This window comes from Arvicanthis niloticus, chromosome 21, assembly GCF_011762505.2.
Source record: "Arvicanthis niloticus isolate mArvNil1 chromosome 21, mArvNil1.pat.X, whole genome shotgun sequence".
NCBI classification, from domain to species: Eukaryota; Metazoa; Chordata; class Mammalia; order Rodentia; family Muridae; genus Arvicanthis; species Arvicanthis niloticus.
In genome coordinates this window covers 47,477,855-47,496,694 of record NC_047678.1, presented here as the reverse complement: position 1 = coordinate 47,496,694, position 18,840 = coordinate 47,477,855, and the positions used below count along the sequence as shown (strand labels likewise).

General features: G+C 42.3%; 1 protein-coding gene across 9 annotated transcripts in view; it reads left to right on the top strand.

Annotated features, from left to right (window-relative positions):
- The first annotated feature begins 227 nt into the window (after positions 1-227).
- Positions 228-18,840, top strand: part of Dlgap1 (DLG associated protein 1) — a 759,724-nt gene continuing 741,111 nt past the window's right edge. For all 9 annotated transcript variants that reach the window (XM_076917637.1, XM_076917636.1, XM_076917643.1 and 6 more), the window contains exon 1: positions 228-503. The gene's annotated coding sequence lies outside the window, so the exon portion shown is untranslated. The remainder of the gene's footprint in view (positions 504-18,840) is intronic.

Sequence of the window (18,840 nt, the reverse complement as noted above, 5' to 3'; positions counted from 1 at the left end):
GCCTCCCCGCGGCCCGGGACGCCCGTGCCTTGGCCAGGACCAAGGCCAGCGGCCACTCCGTAGCAGCCGGAGCGGGTGGGAGCGCCTGGCTTCTGGCCGCGGCCGCCGCCCGCCCGCCGGCTCCGGTGGTTGGGCGGAGGAAGCGCGGAACTCCTCCTCCCCGCCGTATTAACATGCACCCAGGGGCGGGTGACCAGCCCAGCCTCGCCGCCCCTGCCCGCCGCGTCCCGGCGCTCAGCCTCCGCGCCAGAGGCGAGCGCTGCGCTCCGGGCGCCGCAAACCCGAGGACGCGGCCTCGCAGCCACCTTCGGCCGGCGGGGAGCGGCAGGACCGGCGGCGCGAGCGGCTGCAGCCACCTCGGCGCCTGCCTGGGCTCCTTCCCTTCACCTCGCTGAGAGGCGTCCGGGACTGCGGGGCCACCGCTCTGGTCCTCGCTCCGAGGCTCGTGGGACGGACTGACAGACGGACGGACGCAGCCAGCGAGGGACCGACTGCGGGCAGCGGTAAGGCAATACCAGGCTGCGCGGCGGGGCTGGGGCGTGCGCCGCGGCTGTGGTGGCGGCAGCGGTGGCGCGCTGGGTGGCTGCTGCTCACCTCCCGCTGCGAGGTCGCGGCAGCCCTCGCATCCTAAGGACTGCGGGCCGCCTCTGCTGGCCATTGGCAGGCAATCAATTTCATGACTTCTGCCCCGCGAGCACGTCTGGTCCCCGTGGTGACCCCGGAATTCCCGGGACCAGCATACCCTTCCTCGGTCGGAGGATCTTCGCAGCTCCCTGGGGTGTTCCAGAAGGGACGGATTTTTAACTGAGACAGGGTCCTTGGAGGGGGAGGGGAGGGAACAAGACACGGGTCCTACGTCTCCATCAGCTCCAGCCAAATTCGTACCCGGTTCAGCACCTTGCAGGCAAAGGCAGCTGCTCACTGCAGGGGACTTCGCCAGGGGTTCCTTTGCAAAGCAAGTTGTTGCACTCTTTTTGTGTGACATTTTTTGGCATTGGTTGTGAAGAGCGACCCCTTCACTGTGTGTGTAAGAAGGGGGGAAAGCCAGAGAAAGAGAGACACAAAGACAGTGGAACATAGAAACACACACAGAGGAGAGAGGGTCCCAGGGGTTTCACCCGAGAGTCGCTGAGGCCAACTGCCAGCGAATCGCGTGGCGTGGCGGGCGGTGAGAGCCTGTATTCAGAGGACCAGATAAGTGGCGCTGGAGCCGGGACCAATGGGCATCTCTCCTTGCTCCGGGCTGGGCCAGATAACAAATTGCACTTTCATGGAGGGGCGGCTGCAGCTGCTAGAGGGACCTTAAGGTCTATGAAGACCCTGCTTTCAGCACCCGCGGATAGCGCATGGTTCTGATCTTAATGTTGTTCCTGAGGCCGTGGGAAGGGGCCCGTGTGCCCGCCCCTAAGGCACTGAGCGCCTGTGACTGGAGGGCGTCGCGCTGGCCCAGGATGCCTGCTCACCCCTTGCCTGGCCTGAAGCGCTGCGGAATTTTCTGAGAAGGGGAGGGCACGTGGCCGGCGAAGGGTTGCAGGTGGTATACCTGGGAGGATCAAATCTCTGTGGCGTGAGAGGTTGTTTCTAATGAAACCCTGTAAGACCCTTTATAGAGAAACTGGTTCTGAGCTCCCAGAGGCTGCCAATCACTCCTCCTGACCTAGGAAATGAAGTTACAACAGAATTAAAAGAAGGATAATAAAAGTCACAATTAAAGACAGCTCTCAAGCATTTGTGTCTTCATGAATGACTTCCTAGAAGATGGTGATGAGCCATTGAAACAGGAGTAACGAATGTTTAGAGCTTAGAAGTCAGGAAAGGAATTTAAGACCAGAAGCCAACATCTGGCACCTCACCTCCTGCCCTGTCCGTTTTCTGTTTTGTTTCTGTTTGTTTGTTTTAAATCAGAAAGGAGGTGCTGTAAAGAACAGCTTTTGGACAGTTATTTATATCACAATTCCAGTCTCAGGAAGCAACTTGCTATTGGCTCCGATCGTTTTGTGTAGATAACAATAGTGTCTATTCCAACTTACATGGAAATGACAGGCAGACAAGGGATGATGCAACTGCTCTAGGTTGTACAATACCACAGGAAAGTGGTCTTCATTTAACGCTGTTAAAAAATAAATTCTAATGCATTCAAAACATGGTCAAAATTTAAGTTCTTAAAAATTTAAAGCTATGTTTGGGCCCAGAAAATTCCAACATTGGAAGAAAATCAGGTTGATAGAAATCTGGTGTCTGTAGCCCGCTTCTTCATTATTTTCTGGATTTGATGGTTCGGCTTAAAGTTGCCCTGACCACTACCTTAAGACATTTATTCTAAGTTCTAGGTCTGAAATTCTGTGATTTTTTTTTTTTTTTTTTTTTTTGAAGCTAACTGGCTTGCTTAAGAGAAAATGTAAGTAACTTCGCGTGAGAAAATGCTTGCAAATGCAGGCTAAGCTTTAAAAAAAATTCTTTTGCATGTCTTTCTCTGTTACTCTAAGATTTGCTGTCAAACAAAATATAGGCAACCTAGGGAGGGAGTGGGAGAGAGACACAACCAAAATACATTGTATATCTGTATGAATTTTCACAAAAATAAATACAGGCAACATAAATCTTAGCAAGATGAACAGATTTTTTTTTTTAAATCACTAAGTACTTTATTACTGACAGAAATTTTCAAATTATATTCAAGCCCAAGTACTGGGAGGGAAGGACAGGGCATAATCACTCCCGTTGGGGACTTCAGCGGCTTAGCTCCTCAATTTCTCCCTCCAGATTCATCTTATTCTAGAAGGATCAACTAAAAACATTATGAGTCACAGGAGTGATTATTCAAAACAAGTGGAAAGAGAACCTCAAAATATGATGCAGAGAAATGTCACAAACCTACCTGCTCTGCTCTCCAAATTCTGATGATTTTTGTTTCTGAGTCCAGATTTTAGGGACAGAAACAAGTAAGACTTGGATCTGTTAAGCATATACGTTTGTTCCAGATAGACATTAAGACTGATATTTTAAATAAAAATTTTAATACCACACAGATGGGATTTCTGATAAAGGACCCAGGGACAGGATAGCAGTGGTGTGGCCACTGCTTGATAAAGGTATGCACCATAATTTATTTATTTATTTAAAAAAAAGAAACTCTTGTGGAATCCGGGTTCTCATTTCCTTGTATGTATGTATGTATGTATGCATGCATGTATGTATGTGTATGTATATGTATGTATGTGTATGTATGTATGTGTGTATATGTATGTATGTATGTGTGTGTATGTATGTATGTGTATGTATGTATGTGTATGCATATATGTATGTATGTATGTATGTGTGTGTATGTATGTGTGTGTATGTATGTATGTGTGTATGTATGTATGTGTATATATGTATGTGTATGTATGTATGTGTGTGTATGTGTGTATGTATGTATGTGTATATATGTATGTGTATGTATGTATGTATGTGTGTATGTATGTGTGTGTATGTATGTATGTGTGTGCATGTATGTATGTATGTGTGTATGTATGTATGTGTGTATATGTATGTATGTGTATGTATGTATGTGTGTGTATGTGTGTATGTATGTATGTGTGTGTATGTATGTATGTATATGTATGTATGTATGTGTGTATGTATGTATGTGTGTGTATGTATGTATGTGTATATGTATGTATGTGTGTGTATGTATGTATGTGTATGTATGTATGTGTGTATGTATGTATGTGTGTGTATGTGTATGTATGTATGTGTGTGTATGTATGTATGTATGTGTATGTATTTATGTATGTGTATGTATATATGTATGTATGTATGTATGTATGGTTTCCTTGACACTTCATAATCGAGAAAGCAAAATGCAGCCCATTGCACATTTCTACAATCAGCTCAAACTTACACTGTGCTACTTTAGTAACTGCTCTCCTCCATTGTTCTCTCAGAGGACAGAGAATTCGTTTTCACTTAAGACGCTTCCAGCTGGAAAGCTTCATGAAGACCTCATGTCTTTATAAATTGTAATGTACATTTAAGGAAGTGATGCAGTTGTGAACTCTTGTTTCTTGTCTCCCTTTCATTGATAGGTTGGTTCTTCTTTAAAAATCCCTATTAAAACCAGAACGTTAATCAGGATCTTAACTCCATAGCGACTTCCCATTATTATAATTTATTCCTCTTATACGTTGGTCTGTTGTTAATTTAAACATAGCAGGTTAAGAGCACAAACAGCTATTGCAATGGCTGTAGTTGGTTCCCAGCACCTACACAGGACTGCCTGTAACTCCAAATCCTTGGACTCCAATGCCCTCTTCTGGACTCTCAGGTGCACATACCCACACACATGCCCATAATTATAAATGTGACTCTTTTTAAAATTAGATGGATATTATAGCAGGAAGGCCTGTTGCTAGTGTTCCAGAATATTTTTTTTGTGCTACTGACAACATTGGGGGTTGAAAGTACCCCAGGTCTTGGGTTGCTTCTTATTTTCAGAATCCTAAGGGCTCCCAATACTCTGTTTTCAAAGAAAAGAATCATTATAGTGCCCCTCAAAACATCCATCATGATATTAAGTTACAGGAGTCTTTGTAGCCTGATTTATTTTTATTGCTGGTGAAGGTTATTTCCCCTAGATTTGGTCTCTGTCAGGAGTTGTCAAAGATTTGTTGTTAGGAAGACCTGAAACATTCCCCAGAAAAGAAGATTTGCAAGTTGCCTTCTAATATACTCTTTAATTTCAACAACCACAGAGGGCCAATGGCAGATTGCCAGATACTAGAACCTTTCCTCCAGCCCGTACCCATTTCTTATACTTTATATTTATGGTTTCCTTCTCTGTAACCCTGAGTGTACAAACTTACACAACGAATGGGATGAAGAAGAAGAGAAGAGGAGGAGGAGGAAGAGGAGGAAGAGGAGGAGAAAAAGAGGAGGGGGAAGAAAGGGAGGAGGGGGAAGAGGAGGAGGAGAAGAAAGAAAAAGAAAAGAAGAAAAGAGAAGAAGAAGAAGAAGAAGAAGAAGAAGAAGAAGAAGAAGAAGAAGAAGAAGAAGAACAACAACAACAACAACAACAACAACAACAACAACAACAGCAACAACAACAAAGCAGCAGCAGCAAAGTTGATTGTGTATATTAGGCAGTTTGAATGATGAACGGCCATCCTCTGAGGCCCACTGTTCCTTGCTCTGGTTTTGAAGCTGGTCTTGCACAGAGGTCCTGACAGCCTTTCCCAGTCTTTTATCTAATAAGTGGTAGGGGCTGGGTAGATATTTTCATCCTCAGATGACTTATGATTTCCTTGATTGATATTTATTGTTTTCTCCCTATTGTAGAAGTTAATAACTACTGGGAAAGAAGTGATTTCCCAATTAGGAAAAGTAGTTCCCGCAAGAGCCTCACTCGGATACTTAGTTACGATATAAGCCAGGGTGGCTGGGTTATGTCTTCATATTTTAGTATTTGATATTTGGTTGCAAACTAGATAGCAATGCCCTGAGTACATAAAGAAAAATATAAACTCACCCTCCTCCCTCTTCCTAGAATTTGCCAGAGAGGAAACTAGTTATTTTCCTATTCACTTATAACTTGCATCTGTTGTCACTGACAATTTGTCTGTCTTCTCTCAGTGTTTCTTGTCAGATTAGTAAGCAACTATACAAAGCCAAGATATGAAGTGTATCATTTGGAGCTGCCCAACCTTGCCAGGTCTCTTTAATATTCAACAGCACAAGGAACTTGTGGAAGCCATGGCTAAGCAATTAGAAAGGGAGGGATTGTGCTGAGACTCGCTTATCTCCCTGGCCTTGAATCTAAATCTCAGCACCGAGACTGTTCAGAGACATTTAAAGGGCTCCCTCAGGCGGCTTCTGAGGAGGTCTCTCTGGGCATATTTCCAGCTCTGCCTCCTTACTCTGTGGCATGGTTTTAGCTAATTTGAAAACATCTGCTAGAGTAACTTCCCTGTTAGTTCTACTACTGGCAGGTGCTTCTGAGTATGTGATAGTCAGATTGGCATTAACCCCAACTCTAACCTCAAGATTACTGCCCATTCCCTGGGGACTCTTTCTGTCTTGGTTTCAATTTCAGTGGAAAGTCAGTGTGAAGTCTATTTCTGGACTAGAAATTTTCCTGCTAGATATCGCCCAGATTTCTTTATAAAAACACATGCCGCCTTTTGCGAGGAAAATGGCATTTTGATCTTGTCTCCGACTCTGCAAACAGCTATTCTTTGATGGGATTCATCACACCATGTTCTAGGAAGACAGCAGGACTCACTCGTCTCCTCCATTGCTATTTTCCTTCATACTTGAAGCCAGAATGCAGGGCAACCTTCTCATCATTCCAAAAAAGGCTGTGCTTTCCTCTTTAACTGTGGAGGCCATCTGGGGAATCAGGAAGACCTATGTCATTTGGGACTCTACTGTGTGAACACCTTTACCTGGGTAATCTAAAGGAGGTTCACTTGATTCTGTGGCTCTTGTGAACTGTGATGAGAAGTCTTTTCCCTCTCTCCCTGTAACACAAGGTTTTTAAATTGTTTCTTCTTCTTATACCTCAACTGAAGGGTCATTTAATTAGTGAAGCTCTCCAGCTGGATACACTGTGACAGTTATATAGTTTCTTCACCAACCTTTTAAAGTTAATAAGGATGTGTCATCTGGTGACGGTATGATTGGATGACCACCTTCCCCACAAACTGCGTTTCCTGTGACCTCAAGAGCTAAGTATAGCATGCTCATCAATACCACGGATCCGGCGCAGTGCAGGGCACGTGGAAAACAGTCAGTACATACCAGCTGTGTGAACTGTTGAATAATTGAATAAATGAGTGAGTGAGTGCAGAGCCGTGTTCCAGCTGTGCAGAGTCCATAACTCCGAAGGTAGTGAGTGTTTTGTTGTTTTTGCAGGGCTCACCTTGCAGTATCAGATTCTGCATTGTTTAGTCCTAGGCTTACTTGAATAATACCTTCGAGAGACAAATGATCCCAGGGTGCCAATATGTCATGGCAATGGCTATTTTTCACTGAGGGGCCTACAGTCTTTTTAAGGAGAGAGATAAAATTATAATTAATAAGGATTCTCTTTCTTCCTCCTTACTCATGGCTAACTTATCAATGGTTTATCCAATTTCTTTTTGCCCCAACTTTCAGATCTTCTTTTCTGTCGCCCACAGCCGGGAGGCTTGCTCACGTGTACCTCATTTTAATCTGTGGTTTTCTGTTTCTGAAGTCTAGAAGCTGATAGGATAAGAGAGACAGTGTCTATAAGGTTGTGTATGGAAGAAAACAAAAGTTCCTTGGGGACTTAGTCTTCTGTGAAGACGACACAAAATAGAGATACCCAGAGGATAGTGTATCTCATGAGAAAATGCCACCATCGGATTGTCCTTTAGGCTATCCTGGTGTCATTTTCTTGATTGTTGATGTGGAAAGGTCCAGCTCACCATGGGTGGTGCCTGGGCAGGTGTCTGGGAATTATGAGAAAGGTAGTTGAATGTGAGCCTAGGAACAAGGTGGAGGTACTGTTCCTGTGTGGTCTCTGTCTCTGTTCCAGCCTCCAGGTTTCTGCTTGAGTTCTTGTCCTGACTTTCCTCATTGATGGAGTATGACATGGGGCTGTAAGCCAGAGAAACTCTTTCCTCCCCAAGCTTGCTGTCTGCTAGTGTTGGTCATAGCACTAGGAAATGAAGTATGATAGAGGGTGGAAGAATGAGCTGTATCACAGACATGAGAGACAAACATCCAGCTTCAACTGACTTTCTTAAGGCTAAGTTCTGTGTAAGCACTCAGCACAAACTATGATTCTTTCCTTCGTGGGTCATATTCAAATCTAATATCTCAAACTAAGTGGGAGTGTAGCCCTCTAAGTAGTCTTTGATAAACAATTTTTTAAATAATGTTTTCTTGTTAGACATAAAAGTTTGTTCCTCCCCAGTCTCTGCTTCTGGGATATTTAAAAGCCATGAGGAGATAGACCAGCTTCCTGGATATACTGATCTGTCAACGGCAAGCCATTGTAGATGCCAGGTCCACAGTGCAATCTTGATTGCCCATGAGGAAAGATGAGGGCCAAGGTGAGCATGACCTATGTTTGTATGACTGGTCATGTCAAATAGAGTCTATATTTACATGTCTAAGATTTAAAGTAGTTTATCCTGATGGTTAGAATACTCCAGGATCTACACAATAGTTATCAAATATCTGGTATTTCTATATTGTCTCTAAAAATATGGAACTTAAAATATATGTGGTATCTCCATAGTAGCACTAACTACTATGGAGAATACAGAAGGTGCAAGACATCTTTCAAATCATTTAACAGCATAAAATTTAACCAACAGGATAAGATTAAGCAATGGAAAATACTGGAAGGATGAAACAGGAGGATTGCCATGAGTTCAAGGTTGGTCTTGACAACATAATGACCTGGGCTACAGAGACCCCCATACAAAACAAACAAAAAGATGCAGGGACAATTAGCAACAACACATTGGGTTATAGAGTAAAACCAAATGACTCAACATAAAGGACCAACCGTCATACTTACTGCATTTGTTTCTACCACCTATGTATGTGTGGGGCTTATCAAAGAACCAAAGCATTATGGGATGCTTCCTAACAAAGAATATCTTAAACAGGAGCCTCATGGATTGGTAGGAATTAAGTCAAAGGAAATAATGATTTGCAGGCTCAGTATGATGTCTATGGAGATGTGGCAGTGTATGCTTTTGGTCTGGGGGAAATGGTCCTTGATCCTGGTACTGATGAATTTGATTTTGGAGGATGGTGACACTCCTGATAGACACCTATCATAGAGGACATAATGATTGTACAGGAATGTTTAGTCACTCAGGGAATCTAAATAGACCATTATTGGAAGAGGTGCTCACTTGAAAGTAGACAAGACATTCTCTAGAACTAGATCATTATCTTAGGGTGTATGGAGAAAAAGATGTGGAAAATGTAATTTTTTCTAGTAATTTTTGAGTATTTTTTTATGTTGGCATCACAGTATTTTCAATACCATATTATGAAAATTTTAGTGAAATACTTTGATGTCATCCAAATGAATTTATTAACGTTGTAGCAAATACCTTATGCCTACCACCCAGATTATGAAACAGTTCACTTACATAGGGTCGTGTGTGCTGTTGATATTTCCCAAAAGTCTTATCTTTCTGAATGTACTCTGTATGCCGTATTGTGTCCTTACCATTCCCTTGTGTCTGGAATGCTTTGCTATGCACAAATAGGCACACAACACCATAGTCTGGGTTTCAAGCTCTGTAAAATAGTGTCACTCTTTTCATAGGCCTTAGCTCTCTGTTGCCGTTCAGAAATGCGCCATGTACAGGTTCAATACTGCTCCCTAGTATTCTATTCTATGGCTGCATCATGATTACCATGACAGTCTTTTCTTGGTTGGTGTTTAAGCTGCTTCCAAATAAGGATGCTGTTCACATTCAGAAGCTCTTCCTTATGCTAACAAAAGAGAGCTCCTTGGGGGCATTGCTTGAGAGAGTAACTGCAAGAGGAAGCATTTTACCTGCACACTTGGCAGATTGTGCCTGATTACCAAAATTGGTAGCATCTATTTATAGTCAACCAACAATCCATAAGAGTTCTTTTGCTCCTTATTCTTGCCAACACTTGGTGAGGCATTTTGTACTTTGCTAATCTTAAGACTGCTAAGGACATTGGCCAGTTTTCCTTCTTATTGGCACTTGGATTTCTAGGGGTTGTTTTTTCACATATAATGTCTACTGTTCTTCATAAAAATCATCAGTTTAGATATTCTGGATGCCAGATGTTTCTTTCTCAGTAATATGAATTTCAATAGTCTTCACACACTTAGTGGCTTCTCTTTATTGTGATGGTGTCTTGGGATATTTTTTTTAAGTTTTTCAAGGTGCAGGTCTGATCATTGCTTGTTATAGGTAGCTTAAGAAACCTTTTCTGATTCTGAAGGAATAAAGAAGTTATCTTCTCATTTCCCATAAACTACTGAAGCTTTAAGACGTTAACATCTGTGGTTAAGTTTTAACACTTTTAATTACATCCCAAATTTAAGAGGGATGCATACTTGTCTTGCTCTTAATTTATTCCTCATTAAGATAGAGATGGGTGGATTCTTATGGATTCTGATGTTGACATACATCAAGATTTCATTTTATGCCTAGAATGGATGGTAGCTTCTAAACAGGATTCCTTGCCCTCAAGGTTTCTTTGCTCCTTTTCTTCTCTCCCCCCTCCCTCCCTCCCTCCCTCCTTCCCTCTCTCTCTACCTCTTCTTCTCCCTCTCCCCAACCTTTCTTCCCTCCCTTCTTCCCTCCATCCCTTTCTCCCTCCCTCTTTCTCTCCCATTTCCTCTCTCCTTCACTTTTTCTCTTCCACCCCCCACCCCAACCCTGTGATGTAGGGTTTTCACTACGTAGCTCAGACTGGCCTCAGCCTCAGAATCCACTGCCTCTGTCTCCCAAATACTGGAATTACAGGCTTACCTAAGCATATCTTGCAAGATTTATTTCTCTAGAGTCTTCATGAGACTTGACATTTCCAAACACACTCATTCTTACTTCCTCACTCATCTACCCAAGAACTAAGCTGTGCTGTCCCTAGTGTGCCTTTAGAGATATCACTGGGACATAAGCCCTAGGGCATACCTGGCCACCTTTGTTTCTTAACACCACTTTTTAATTAGCCCTTTGTATTAAACTCTCCTTGCCTGGCCAAGCCTTTGCCATTGGCTATTCACACTTCCTTATGTGTTTCTCTACTCTCCATGTGTTTCTATTCTTTCTATTTGACAAATTATGGCAGGGGATTCTCCCAAACTATGTCTCTTTCTCTTTCTCTCTCCATTCTTCTATGTGTATTGCATGCCACGAGCAAACATTTTTCTAAAATGTTTTAGAGCCCAGATAAACATTACCTCTCACACGAAACATCTATGGCCTTATATATGTGGATACTACTAGATGTTAAGTTCCCACAGAGACGAATTAATTTGTGTGTGTGTGTGTGTGTGTGTGTGTGTGTGTGTGTGTGTGTGTGTGTGTTATCTCTGGCCTAAGCCTAATAGCTGAGTGGTTTTTAACAGGTAACAGCTGGTTTCTTGATAATTGGCAATTACTTATTGAAGATGACAAGGGCTAAAGGGAAACTTTGACTTTGATATTATTTCGGATAGAAACATTACTGAAATATACTTGAATTTGAAATTCTGAGTGTGTTTGGAGTAACAAAGCTATCAGTTGGTTGCGATACTTAGACTTGATATTTCCTATAAATAGAAAAAAGTTTGACCTGAGTTTCTGAAATGATAAAATTTGAGATGTTAATGAGAGGTGGTTCAGCAGATTCTTGGCGCAGTCACCATTCCTGTATTTCCCTGTGGAAAATGCCATGTCTCTTCCCAAGCATGATTTACTGAGCCAGTTTCTTTAACTAACTGCATGGCTTTCTGCAAGCTAATTTCATTGAGCCCAGTTTCCTCATCTGAAAATCGAGGATCATTAAACTTAGATTTCAATGTATTTGAAAGGTTTAAATGAGCCAACCTGTAGAAGTATTTAGTTCAAAGCTAGACCCATGGTGAGCAATTAAGACATGTTCCTAAATAGTGTATTTTATCTACAGGAACTAACTTGCCAGCCATCTATTAGGCATCAGAGCGATACTGAATAAAGAGCTAAAAAATGACTTGTCTAGCCGTGGAACTCTTTCCTTTCCCTACTGAAAGCTACCTCCAGATCTGATGATTTCATATTCTTTTATCACTCAGTCACAGGGACAATGCTTTGTTGAGCAATTAATAAGAGCGGGTGTTTGTTGAGCAGCATGGTCTTTGTACTTGGAAAGGTCACAACTTTCCTGTGTCGATTGCACAGGATGTAAGTTCTGAATTCACAGAGCAGCTCCCACAGCCCCACGACCAAGACCTATGGGATGCTGTGACATCTAATGCAGGGAGATGCCAATGAAATCAGATGTAACTTTCTCCTTGAGGAAGACTTAAACTTTGTTAGGAGAAGATGTTCTCACCTGGAGCAACACCCAAAGTGTAAATTTTAATTACTTTGGTTAGAAGGTATATTTTCTAAGGTAGAATGAAATATGGGGAATGGAGAGAGCTGGCAGGAAGGGGCCATTGTGTCTTGACTTCTATGGAGAAAAAATTGTTCCTGTTGACACATAGCTCCTGGATGGGTAGAAGGTCCCGCGATCTGCTAACTTTGCTTACTGATCCAGACAGGACTGTCTACTACCCCCAAGTCCCCCATGGTCCCATGATCAGTCAGCTCAGTTTCTCTGATATCCTACCCCATGGATTCTTGCTCAGCCATGTTCACTAATGCACTATTCATAATACTGAGAAAATGGAGACGACATAAACATCCTGTAATCAATGAATGGATAATGAAAATGTAACACACACACACACACACACACACACACACACACACACACACTACGGAATACTATTCAACCGTAAAGAAAAACGAAATCATGGTATTTGCTGGTACTTGCAGGTGAAAAACCCTCCCTCGCACTTCCTGTAGAAGCTTTCCGTGTCCTAAAGCTTAGACACAGCTAATGAAAAAGAGAAATGAAACTTCACTTTTTCATTCATGGTAAGTACTCTAATCCCCACTAATTTTGTTATTGCTTCTCCATAGATGTAAGAAGTATATAACCCACACCTGTAATCTCGGCATTGAGAAGGCTGGGACAGCTGGTGAAGCTGGGGTGAGGGAGGGTTTTTCATTGGTGGTACCATTTCATTCCTTTCTCTTCTCACACTACTACATGTGCTCAGAGACAGTGTCCACTGTTCGAACTAGTCTGTTCTGGTTTCTCCTACTGTCCTTGCTGTGTTGTTTGTAAGTTCTGGCATTGACCCTAGGTTGTTGCACATGCTAGGCACATTCCTTCCACTGAGATGCTTGTCCTCTACCCTCTGCCAATCTCGCTTGGAAGCTTAGCTTGGACATTAGCTCACTAGGTAAGTCAGATGTACCTGGAACTCATCTGTTTGCATCAAACACCAGCATTTATGGATCACAGGCATTCATCACAAGATTCATGTGACTTTGGTTTTCTATATCCCAGGAGATCATTAACTGTAGCATCAGAGACATTCCCTGCAAAACTTGTATTTCAGTCATAATAACAGACATTATGTTTTATTGGATCTGTTTTATATTCTAAGCCCGTTATATTAGTAACTATTTTATATTCACACTACCTTTATGTAGAAAGTGGTGTAGTTTACTGACTATCTTCTTGGATTTCAGAACTGTTGCCAATGGAGTTGTTAATTGACTGGGGTCTGTGTTAGGATCTGCGCTCCCCTGGTGCCTCCCACTCCCTAGTTTTGAGTGACATAAATGAAATGGAGAGCGAAGTGGAGAAGTGGGAATCTGAAAGGCTATCGCTTTGCGAAATTGATAGCTATCAGAAATCTCTTTCTAGCTGCCTGAAAGATATATACTTTTCTGAGTTTAAATTATTTCACTTTGAAGCTTGCATGGCCTAGCAGGTGGTTATTTGAACATTTTATAAAGTGGTACTTTATTTTTTCCTTAGTTCCCTCCAGCTGTTGCCGTACATGTGTGTAGCACATAGCAGAAATGAAATTAGTTCTACTAAGATGCTGCTGCTAGCCACTTTTCTGTCTTGGTGATCAACTAACAGAAAGCAACATCGATGAAGAGAGAATTCTGTGGGCTCCTGGTTGAGAGGGTGCCATCTGCCAATGCAAGTACATCAGAGTCTGTGGTAGCCATAACGGCAGCCTGCAGGTGGGATTTCTCCCATGTGAGACTACCAGGAAGTAGAGAGCCAGCCAGGTCTGCTGGTGTTCCTTTTCATTCAGCCCCCATGGTGGCTATATTGTAGCCACTCATACTCACAGTGGGCTCTCTTTATTCCATGAAACCTCTCTGGAAATATCTTCATGGGTATTCTCAGGGGTATGTGTCCAGCCAGGTTGACAGTGAGGATGAACTAGCACAAATACCCAAATCGCAAGCTTCTGGTTTAAAAGTGAAGTTACCTTCTCTAATGCCAGTTTAAAAAGATATTGTTGTTTAGTCTTGGCTTTTTTGTCTGCTCTCTGCTCTAGTGGCTTATTTGGGGACGTGGGATATTTTGATGAAATTAAGAAGAAAGTAGGTTGCCTTTGGCTTTCCTTCTCTCTGTGTGTATCTTTCTGTTTGTTAAGAGAGATTCTTCGTGACAGAGGTGAATCTCCTTGGAAACTTCTAGGGGTGTAACCATCTGCTAGGTCTGGAGAAAACTAGCGTCTTCTTTCCAGGGAAGGATCTGTAAAGAGGCTTCAGCTCCCTGCTTCCTGTTGGGCAATCTGTTTGAGAGTAAATAAGTAGGGACCTCAAAGACAAAGGGACAGAAGCAGAGATTTAACCGGCAATAAAGATGTAGTTTAGAGAGCACAGTTAACTGGCCTGACACAACCTCTACAGGGATCAGATAAGGACCTGCCTAGCAAGGGAGAGAGGACAAAAGGTGTCCAGTTGCCCTCCTAACAGATTCCTGAACACCGCCTGCTGCTTATCTCTAGGCTCCTTTGCAGTTCAGCCTGCTGGAATTAAAACATCAATCTCTTTAAATAGACACGGGCAAATCTGCATCTATACTCAACTCGAGAACAAGGTTATTCAAGTTGTCCATAAAATACAAAAGTGGTACTGTGGTTCATGTTAAACGTTAATTTTTTTAGAAGGAAGATGAATATGTAAGCATCCCCCCCCCCACAGAAACATTGGCACAAGACGCTTAGCTTCGGTACGTTAACAGAAGCTGCAATGAAGGTGGGTTCACAGAAAGATGGTGGAAGAACAAGTGATCTTTATCATGTCCTCACTGTCACTGTAGTGTCACAGATGAAAAATCCATTTTATTTTGTTTTATTATTTATTTTATATTATTTTATTTATTTGCATCATAAATACTGCCCCCTCCCTGTCTCCTTGCAGAGTTTTTCTCCCCCTCTCCCCTCCCATGTGCCTCTGAGAAGGTTGGGTATCCCCCAACCCTGGAGTATTAAGTCTCTCCCACTGAGGCTAGACAAGGCAGTCCTCTGTTACATATGGGAGGTGCTGAGGAAAGAGGTTGCTTGGCCCAGCTTGTATATGCTCTTTGATTGGTGACTCAGTCTCTGGGAGTTCCCAGGGGTCCTGGTTAATTGACACTGTTCATCTTCCTGTGGAGTTGTGCTCCCTCAATTCATTCAATTCTTCCCCCAACTCTTCCATAGGGGTCCCCAACCTCAGTCTAATACTTGGCTGTAAGTATCTGCATCTGTCTCAGTCAGCTGTTGGATAAAGCCTCTCAGAGGACAGCCATGCTAGGCTCCTGTCTACAAGCACAACATAGCATCAGTATAAGTGTCAGCAATGGACTTGGTGCTCTCCCATGGGACGGATCCCAAGTTGGGTGGGTCACTGGATGGCCTTTTCTTCAGTCTCTGCTCCATGTTTTGTCCCTGCATTTCTTTTAGACAGAAGCGATTTGGGGTCAAAATTTTAGTACGTGTGTTGGTGTCCCTATTCCTCCACTGGGGGTGCTGTCTGGTTACTGGAGGTGGTCTTTTCAGGTGCCATCTCCCCACTAGTGGGCATTCTAGCTAAGATCACCCACCTTGAATCCTGGGAGCCTCTGAAATCCCAGGAGTTTGGAACTTTCTAGAGGTTAACCCGGTCCCCAACACCCAGCAGTTGAATGTTTCTATTTATTGCCCTTGCACTCTGGGCCTCTCTCCTGTCTCCTCTCATACCTGATCCTGCCCCCCTTTCCCTCCCCCTCCTTCTCCTACCCAGGTCCCTCTGTCCCTCTACCTCCCATGACTATTTTGTTCCTCCTCTTAAGTGGGTTAAGCATCCTCACTTGGGCCTTCCTTCTTATTTAACTTCTTTGGTTCTATGGGGTGTATCATGGCTATTCTGAAGTTTTTGGCTTATATCCATTTATCATTGAGTACATACCACCCAAGTCCTTGTGGGTCTAGATTACCTCACACATGATGATATTTTCTAGTTCCATCCATTTGCCTGCAAAATTCATGATGTCTTTGTTTTTAATAGCTGAGTAGTATTTCATTGTGTAAATGAACAACATTTTCTGTATCCATTCTTCCATCGAGGAACATCTGGGTTGCTATTACAATTAAGGCTGCTATGAATACAGTGGAGCACACATCCTTGTAATATGGTGATATGTTGTGATATGGTATATTCCCAGGAGTGGTATAGCTGGGTCTTCAGGTAGAACTATTTCCATTTTTCTAAAAAACTGCCAGATTGATTTCCAAAGTGGTTGTACCAGTTTGCAATTCAACCAGAAATGGAGGAGTGTTCCCCTTTCTCTACATCCTTGCCAGCATGTGCTGTCATCTGAGTTTTTGATCTTAGCCATTTTGATTAGTATAAGGTAGAATCTCAGGGTCATTTTGATTTGCGTTTCTCTGATGAATAAGAAGGTTGAACATAGCAAGCCAGTGGTGGTGCAGCGGCTTAGGCGGTGGCCTGCAGAGGGCGAGCCCACGCCCTTTGCTCTCTCTCTCCCAGTTTGAATCCTGCTTCCCCCATGTGACTCTGCCAGGAGTCTCATGGGGGGGGGGAAAGGTTAAACATTTCTTTAAGTGCTTCTTGGCCACTTGATATTCTTTTGTTGAGAATTCTCTGTTTTGCTCTGTACTCCATTTTTTATTGGGTTATTGGAGTCTAAGTTCTCGAGTTCTTTATATATTTTGCAAATTAGTCCTATATGGGATATGGGATTAGTGAAAATCTTTTCCCAATCAGCAGACTGCCATTTTGTACTATTGACAGTGTCCTTAGTCTTACAGAAGCTTTTCAGTTTCAATAGGTCCCATTTATCATCTGTTGATCTTGGAGCCTGAGTCACAGGTGTTCTGTTCAGGAAATGTTCCCCTGTACCAATGCATACGAGGCTATTTCCCAGTTTCCATTTTGTTCTATTAGATTTGCTGTATCCAGTTTTTTGTTGAGATCCCTGGTCCACTTGTACTTGAGCTTTATGCAGGGTAATAAATATCAATTAATTTGCATTTTATGAGTTAAATATCTTCAATATTTCTTGCTAAGCTTCTGTGAAGGTTATATCTAATGCTATAATTTTGTTTTGAGTCGCCTCACAGTCCTGACACAGAATAAAATTTGTACGTTTAAGGCACTGTTAAAAGCATGGATCATCCCAAAACCTTTTAAGTCATTTTTTTTTTGAAGCTTACCATCTTCAAACTCATATCTTCCCAACATTATATTGCCAGCAACAGTTTCCTGAGTTTTGTAATTTGCTCTTTCTCAGGGTCTCAGGTCAAGATGTATAAACTCAAAGGCATGATAATATGACTTCAGAGTTTCCGTAAAACCTGTGGCATCACTGTTATCAGAACCATGGCTGAATATAACCCGTAAGTTTAAAAAAAATCAGCATGCTTTCAGGAACAGGTCTTACTGAGTCTAAAAGACTTCATCCGTTACTACTTAAGCTTATATCCAAATGCATTAATAATGGTGAATCACGTTTACATATTAAGTTATCCAGGAAACTTCTAAAACATATAGCTATTATCCCTCTACTTCTACAGTCTGCTGGTTTACTCATAAGAATATTTATGAATCTGGACAAGTTGGTCTAGCCAGCATCCACGGATGAGAGCCAAGGATTCAGAGTAGTGATTTCCACTGTAGCCCATTGATCAGTAGCATCTCACCCAAGACTATGTATAATACAGGTTCCCAGGATCCAAGTCAGAATCTAAGGGCAGTTCCAGAGGTCAGTGTTTTCACAAGTTCTCCAGGTACAAGTTACCATATACCTCAAGGTCTTAGAACCACTAGCATTTGGGTTCTTATCTCTCATGATGTACTTAATTTTATTTAATTCTGCCAACATGATTCTCATGATTGAGAATGTGTATTATTCAAAGCAGAAAAAAATAGAAAAACAAAAATCACTGATTACAGCAAGAGACCCTTACAAGTACCATGATTTTTTTTTTTTACTGGGTAGATCACCACCTCCCTGGACTTTCATCAATATTTCTCTGAGTTTCAACTTTTCGTTTTACTACCAAATACCTCCTGTATAATTTAAGCATCATTGATTATCATTCTTGCTGCTTATCCTTGCATTCTCCCTTTTTTTTTTTTGCAACAAAACCTGTATAATATATGACAAGTGGCACATGCACATCTCATTTAAAGCCTGTGCTTCTTCTTTGGGTGCTTGGTGCACATGCAGCCTGTCCTCACTATCATGAGCTCACCATATTTCCCATGCTTGCGACATGTTGCTGCTAACTGGGCTCTGGGTGCTCTCAGTGTTGGAAGAGGAAAGTGAGAGGAGAAAAGAAAGAGATTCAGAACATGAATGGTTTTCATCTCTCCAGCATTACCTTTTTGCAAAATGGTTATATTACTGTGATTAAAGAGCCAGAAGATTTTAGAACATCTGGAGCAATTGCACTCAAACGCACAAAACCCTTCGTCTCAGTTCAAATTACGGATGCTACTAAATCATGGTAATTTTACATGAATTTTTCTCGTATGCATTGGTATGAGGATTGAGATTTGATTGACAGCTTCTGCCTCTTCTATTTCCATTTTTTCTTACCCGACTCATCTTCCACCTTGTAAATTATTTTCCTGGGCCTAGGAATTGTCTTTCCCAACCCCCATTTCATTCATTTTATTTCCCTGTATAGTATTATTCTCGATGTTGAGAATGTCTTGGCCGGCATTCAACATGGCTGTAGTCTCTGTTTCCTATCCATTATCTTTGCAGTTGCTCAAGCCAGAAGCACGAAGA